This window comes from Lactuca saligna, chromosome 7 (assembly GCF_052625555.1).
Source record: "Lactuca saligna cultivar CGN05327 chromosome 7, ASM5262555v1, whole genome shotgun sequence".
NCBI lineage: Eukaryota > Viridiplantae > Streptophyta > Magnoliopsida > Asterales > Asteraceae > Lactuca > Lactuca saligna.
Window position 1 is genome coordinate 67,457,481 of NC_136423.1, and position 8,033 is coordinate 67,465,513.

The following is an 8,033-nucleotide window of genomic DNA, read 5'->3' on the forward strand; positions in this document are numbered from 1 at the left end:
TTTTCACATCCTAAAAAGTGGTTTTGTAATTTATCATGTCCTAAATAAAAGAAAATTAGAAATCATATGAAACCGTAACAAAAATTGCTGAAATTTGGTGAGGGGTCATTATTCCCCATAAGTATCATCCATGAATTTATTTAGGATTTATTGACCTCTGGAAGTATTTTATATGATTTATGCCCTTGGTTTTAGCAATAATTCTAATAAATCAAATAAATAACAAAAGCTCTTGAAATTTTCCAGATTATCTCATGCATGCAAGGGCTTTCAAAAGTAAAAATGTTAAGAATGTATTCAGAAGAGAAATGAGGGTAATGATTCCAAACAATTTAAGAAAAGTTGCATGCAATAATGCATGAAGTGTAGATGTGGCTGAGGTTCATGAATTTTTGTAGCCCATTCAGTGAGGTTTTAAGCCACGAAATTTCAACCATAACTCACTAGATATGTTAAGTTTCTAAGGTATTTTTCCTAAGATTTATGGTTGGGTTTAAGACCATTGTTTAAGCAAGATAAAAATAGTGATCACAGAAAAAGAGCTGTATGCGCAACCTTTTTGTAAAATCTGCCAAAAATCGGATATTTGATATTTTACAGTAAGACCAGTTGGGTTTGAAAGTTAACTCGTGGAACTAACCAATACAAAAATAATATCATGATTTGGTTAAAAAATGACTGAGTTATGACTGTTCAAAGTCGAACAAAATAATCTGGCAGATTGCATGTTTGCTTGTGTGCATTTTTAGGGTATTTCAATAAGAACATCATGCATGTCCTTGGTAAGGCCCGATTTCTAACACATGCATGGAATGAATGAGCATCCAAGATGTACTAGAAATGGTTTAATGCTTTCGTTCATGCATGAACACACAAGAAATGGAGAAGAACATGAAATATTATGTTTTGATGTCACATGATCATATGTGCATCTTTTTCACTCCTTGCATGGGTTTGATCCCGGATTTTCACCATTTCAAACACATGCATTGTGTTATGGTGAGAATCTACAAACCACAAGGGGAGAATAAAGATTTCTAGCCATGGAAAGGCATAGAATCCTAAAAGAAGAGAAAACTAAGAAGGAAAAGAAGTAGAATCATCAAACTATGGAAGAAGATGATGTTGTTTACCTTGGTTATGATCTTGAGAGAAGTAAGAACACTTCAAGGTCTTCAAAGTCTTGAAATTTGGCAGAGAAATGAGAGAAATTTCGTGAGTTTAGAGAGAGAGAGGAAGAGGGTGAAGTGTGTGAAGAGAGTGAAGTGAGAAGAGTGAAGAGAGAAGAGGTGGAGTGTGGGTTTGAGTTTAATCATGAGTTTTGGGAAGAGAGTGCATGGGGAGAGGGGAGATGGCCAGATTTTTGAGGCATTAAAGCCTCCTCTCTCCTAAATTCAAATTTTTATAAAAAATCCCTCCTTAATTTTTATAAAAATCTAATTTTTATAAAAATCTAATTTTTATAAAAGTGATTCTTTAAGCAATTTTTGATTTATTTAAAAATCTTGTTTTTAACTAATAAATTATGATTAATACTTGTAATTTATATTTCTATTTCATTGGTATAATCCATAATTTGATTAATAAAATTTGATATTAGAAAGTTTATAGCCAAATTTTATAAAGTTTTTAAGCTTTATATTTTATAACTTTGGATTTTTGGCTCTTTAGGGTTTTTGGAACATTGTTTGGTATTCAACAACATGTTGAAGTATAATTAGAGTGTTTTAATTTATTTTTAGAGTTTTATACCCTATTTCAATTATAACAAAGTTTGAAGCTTATTGTAATTATAGTATTGGCATTTCCTATTGTAGCTAAGCAACTTACTAGAATTGTAAGTATCAAGTATATTAGTCCTAGACCTTAGTTGGATCCTAGTTTATGCAAGATTTTTGACCTAATTTATACTACTAGGTCATGGCATGTTGTGCATGAATGGTTATTATAAATATGCATGAGTCCAAGAATGACCTGAATTGACAGTTGTCACAGTATCCCCCACTTAAAAAGAATTTCGTCCCGAAATTCATTCTATATCATCGCTTGTCATCGCATGGGAATAGTTGCGGATACTTTTCCTTTATGTAATCCTCGCGCTCCCAGGTGTACTCCGGCCCGCGTTTTGAGTTCCATCGAACTTTCACAATCGGGATCTTACTCCGCTTAAGTTGTTTTACCTCCCTGTCAAGGATTTCTATCGGTTCCTCAACGAAGCTCAGCTTATCATTGATCTTAATTTCCTCCAGGGGTACTATTAATGTTTCGTCGGCTAGACATTTCTTAAGGTTGGAGACGTGGAATGTGTCGTGAATGGCGCTTAACTCTTGGGGCAATTGGAGTTTATACGCTACTGGACCAATCCTTTCAAGGATTTCAAAGGGTCCAACATATCTCGGGCTTAGTTTTCCTTTCTTACCAAAACGCACAAGCCCTTTCCAAGGCGACACTTTTAAAAGTACCTTGTCTCCTACTTGGAATTCTAATGGTTTTCGACAATTATCCGCATAACTTTTCTGACGATCTCTAGCAGCTTTAAGCTTATCTTTGATGATAGTAATCTTGTCAGATGTTTCCTGGATAAGTTCGACTCTAGTCAACTGTCTGTCTCTGATTTCTGTCCAGCATAAGGGCGAACGACACTTGCGTCCATACAATGCTTCATATGGAGCGCATTGGATACTCGTGTGGTAACTGTTATTGTAGGAAAACTCAATTAGGGGCAAATGAGTATCCCAATTTCCTTTGAACTCAATGACACACGCTCGTAGCATGTCTTCCAATGTTTGTATTGTTCTCTCTGTTTGCCCATCTGTCTGAGGGTGGTAAGCTGTGCTCAAATCTATCTTGGTTCCTAGTGCCCTCTGTAACATCCACCAAAATCGAGATGTAAAACGACTATCTCTATCAGAAATGATAGATAGGGGTACACCATGTAGAGAAACAATTTTGTCGATGTAGATTTGGGCCAATTTTTCCATCTTGAAATCTTCTCGAATAGGGAGAAAGTGAGCGGATTTCGTCAGTCGATCCACTATGACCCAAATTGAGTCGTGACCTCTAGCAGTTCTAGGGAGTTTGGTAACGAAATCCATAGATATTTGCTCCCATTTCCATTGGGGAATTTCAGGTTGTTGCAACAACCTGGAAGGTTTCTGATGTTCAGCTTTGACTATTGAGCATGTCAAACACTTCCCGACGTACAAGGCAATATCCTTTTTCATTCCAGGCCACCAATAGTACTCTTTAAGATCCTTGTACATCTTATCTGCTCCAGGGTGGATGGAGTATTTAGATCGATGAGACTCTTCTAATACCATGTCTCTCAGGTTGTTAACCCTTGGAATCCAGACCCTGTCTTTAAAATAACGAACTCCATCAGGTTTGGTTTCAAATCTTTCTTCCAAACCATGTAAAGTTTCGCCTGGAAGATTTTCCTTGCATAACGCTTTCTCCTGGGCATTAATGATTTGAGATTTCAAGCTTGTCTGAATTACCATTCCCAAAGCTCTCACACGGGAAGGTTTCACTCTTACTTTCCTACTAAGAGCGTCGGCTACTACGTTAGCCTTTCCTGGGTGGTATCGTATCTCACAATCATAATCACTAAACAACTCTACCCATCTTCTCTGCCGCATGTTTAACATTTTCTGATCCAGGATATGCTGAAGGCTTTTGTGATCGGTATAAATGGTGCATTTGGTTCCGTACAAATAATGCCTCCATATCTTAAGGGCGAAAACTATTGCTCCTAGTTCTAGATCATGGGTGGTATAATTCTTCTCGTGCGGTTTGAGTTGTCTGGAAGCATATGCAATGACCCTATCTTTTTGCATTAGCACACATCCTAATCCTTGATGAGACGCATCACAATACACCACAAAGTTCTCTGATCCTTCTGGTAAAGCCAGAATTGGTGCATTGCACAGCTTGTTTTTCAGGATTTGAAACGCCTCTTCGTGTTTCTCTTCCCAGAGAAATTTTCTATCCTTTTGGGTCAAAGATGTTAATGGTTGAGCAATCCTAGAGAAATTCTCAATGAAGCGTCTGTAGTACCCAGCTAATCCTAGGAATTGTCGTATTTCTGTCGGGGTTTTGGGGGCCTCCCATTTCTTGATTGCCTCTATCTTAGCTGGATCTACATGGATTCCTCTTTCACCGATCACGTGACCAAGAAAATGTACTTCCCGAATCCAAAATTCACACTTAGTGAACTTGGCATACAATTTTTGTTCCTTCAACAGCTCCAACACTAGCTTTAGATGTCTATTGTGATCTTCTTTGGTCCGCGAGTAAACAAGTATGTCATCGATAAAGACAATTATAAACCTGTCTAGGTATGGTCTACAGACCCTATTCATCAAATCCATGAATACAGCGGGTGCGTTCGTTAGTCCAAAAGGCATGACTAAGAATTCATAATGTCCATAACGGGTTCTAAACGCTGTCTTGTGAATGTCCTCTTCGTGAATTCTTAGCTGATGATACCCTGACCGAAGGTCGATTTTTGAGAAGTAGGAAGCGCCCTGCAACTGATCGAACAAGTCATCTATTCTAGGGAGGGGATATCGATTCTTGATTGTCAACTTGTTCAATTCTCTGTAATCAATGCACATTCGGAACGAACCATCTTTCTTTTTGACGAATAACACTGGGGCTCCCCAAGGTGAAGAACTTGGTCGAATAAACCCTTTGTCTAGAAGTTCTTGAAGTTGTCCGGATAGTTCTTGCATCTCGGATGGTGCAAGGCGATATGGTGCTTTTGCTACCGGTGCCGCTCCGGGAACTAAGTCTATCCGAAATTCGACCTGTCTATAAGGGGGTAGACCGGGCAATTCCTCCGGAAATACTTCGGGATAGTTTTGAACCACTGGAATCTCCTTGAGTTGCTTAGCTTCAGGTTCTCTTTCTAGCACATGGGCCATGCATGCAATGCAATTCTTCTTCAGGTACTTGTGAACCTTCACGCTTGATACTATGTTTAAACTTCTTCCTGGCTTCTCACCGTGTATGATAAGGGTTTCTCCATTAGGGAGAGGCACTCTGATGACTTTCTCATAACAACCAATGTCTGCTCTATTTTTGGATAACCAATCCATCCCTACTATCACATCAAAACTACCTAGCTCTATAGGAATTAGGTCAATGCTAAAGAGTTTATCAGCTAAATTCAGAGTACAACCAGGAATTATATCACTAGCCCTAATTTCATACCCATCAGCAAGTTCAATAGCATATGCAATCCTCATCTTTACCGATTTCAAGCCAATTAACGGTCTAAATGCTAAAGAAACAAAACTCCTATCTGCTCCCGCATCGAATATTACTGATGCAAAGTGGTTGTTCAGGAGGAACGTACCTGTTATCACTTCAGGGTTCTGACGAGCTTCTTCTGCACCAATCACAAAGGCTACACCTCTTGGTTGTCTAACTTGATTTCCTTGAAAGTTTTGCCTGGCTTGGCCTTGTCCATGGTTACCAGGTCCATTGTTCAGTTTAGGACATGCTCTACGGAGATGATCAATACTCCCGCACTCGTAACATGTCCTTTTTCCCTCCTTATTCACCTTACAATACTTCGAGTAATGGCCTGTTTGCTTACAGTTTTGGCACACCGGGCAAGCTCCCTTGTGATGGAAGTTACACTTATTGCACTTCGGAAGCGGCCCTGAGTACTGCTTTCGCTCCTGCACTTCTTGTCCTTGAGTTTTCACTGGTTCTTGCTCCTGGGCTCTTACCATAAAGTTTCTTGAGACTTTCTACTTCCTCCCTGACTTGCCTCCATACTTCTTCTCTCCCTGATCTGCTGGCTTCCTCTCGCTACTAGAGCTTTCCATTGTCGATGCTCCCATCCTTATCACATCACAATCAATAATAGCCAACCAAACATATAATATGCTGTCATCGCATGACCTGCCTCTCGTCTAGCAGCACTAGCAGTGTCAGCAGTCTCCATCGAATGCTGATACAGGATTTCCATTCCTGCCAAGACTTCATCCAAAACTTCTCGATGCCCAGCTATCGCAGCGAGACTGTGACGTTGGCCCGCTGCTATCGACTGCAATCTCCAGGACTCCTCCGGGGTCATACCTGGCTGTCGGACAGGTATCCCTATGACTTGCTGAGGTGAGGATGCTCTTGGTCCTGCATCGCTGGGTCCTACCCCGCTAGGTCCTGCCGTGCCATGTCCTGCTGTGCTGGCGGGTATCCTTCCTGGAATGGGGACACTCTTCCTCGCTGTCCTCCGAATGCGAAGTCCATAGAGCGGTGGCTGTGGCAACACCGATGTCGGTGATGCCTCGCGTCGTTGACTCGGGGCGTTGTCATTGCTGATCTCCACCGAGTTCCCAGTATCTTCCGTATCCTCTGATGGGTTTTCTTCTATCGAGGCGGGGGGATTACGTCGAGGGATAACAGTGACGTAGCCGGATTCATCGGCTGAGGCGGTAGCGCAGGAAGATGACGATCTTGACATATTGGACTGTGACATAGTTTCAATGAGATATGAAATAAATGACAATGCATGCCTATAATATGCAATGCTTACACACACCAAAATTAACCTTTTGAAATTTTTAAATAAGGTTTTCTCAAATATTTTTGTTGAACATATTCCCATTATAATTAGCTCAAGCTTTGTATAAATCTTTTCTTAATTAAACATAGGTGATCAGGCTATGTTTAATCAAGGTCCAATAATACAACTCCCAACCTAATTATACTTGTAATATGTTTGATGTAAAAGGAATTTCTTTGTAAGTTTTAGTTATAGGTTGTGTTTTCTTAAAGAAAAACCGATGTTCTCTATAACTTTAGCTCTGATACCACTTCTGTCACACCCCGCTAAAGCGGAAACGCAAGGTATGACAGCGATAACGGTTTCATTGCAAAAGATAAAGATACATCACCATAGCAGTATTTAAAAGTTTACAACCCATAGCTTCAAAAGAACAAAATACAAGTTTTTCAAAATAACATTGTTCAAAATATAGCTTCATAATAGCTTCAACACGATGCAGCATGCTCTATGATGATGAATCTTTACATCCACTTACTAATTATTTCCTGAAAAAGCATGTAAAACGAGCGTCAACTATGAAAATAGTTGGTGAGTATCACAAGTTTATAAAATCGAGCGTACAATAAGGCTTTTCGTAAATACAAGTACATTGCTTCAATGATAAACAAGTTGATTGCTATTAATGAATACAAGTTTATTGCTATAACGAGAAACGAGTTTGTATGTGTATGAGCAAACAATGAGTCTCAACCAAACCTATGACTGAAGCCCTATCGGGATCTATGCTTATCGTTCCATAGATGAATATGGTATCATGCACTCCAGCGATTCGGGCGAGTGAGGAGTTGTCAATTCCTAATAGCGCTATCCATAACGACCATTGGCTCAAAGAGTTAATGGTTAGAGATAAGGGAAGGGCCTTTGTACGATAAGTTCTCATGTTTCGTGTTGCATAGACATACATAAAGAAACATAGCAATACAATAGCAATCATGTTTGATACAATTCAATTTAAGTACAACATGCAAACAATAGTTTTTCTGGACATGCTTTTCCACCCCGAAACATAAAAACGAAAATAGGGGAGTGCGTGAATACTCACGATGTTTTGTGTAGACACAAGCGGTACTTCGGGATGCACCAACGTCTTACTACCGGGATCCTACGACACCAAACACACGCAATAGTGAGTTTCCATGTCGATATCTAATGCTAATATACTAAACTCTACATATAGGGAAATGCCAATTTATGTTTTAGTATTGGATTTATATCATTTTGTTACACTTTTTCTGATGTATTGAAATTTTACAAGTCGTGCGATTAATTACAACCTTGGAAGGTTAATTTTCCAAATTTTAAGTCTCAATAACAACATAAATTCACGAAAAATAGCATTCGAGGGATAAAAATTCTCAAACTTTTTATTTAACTGTTAATACACAATACTAAGCTGGGAAAGTTATAAAAATGGATTTCCAAGCTGTTTAATTATATTTTATAATTTTTGAGC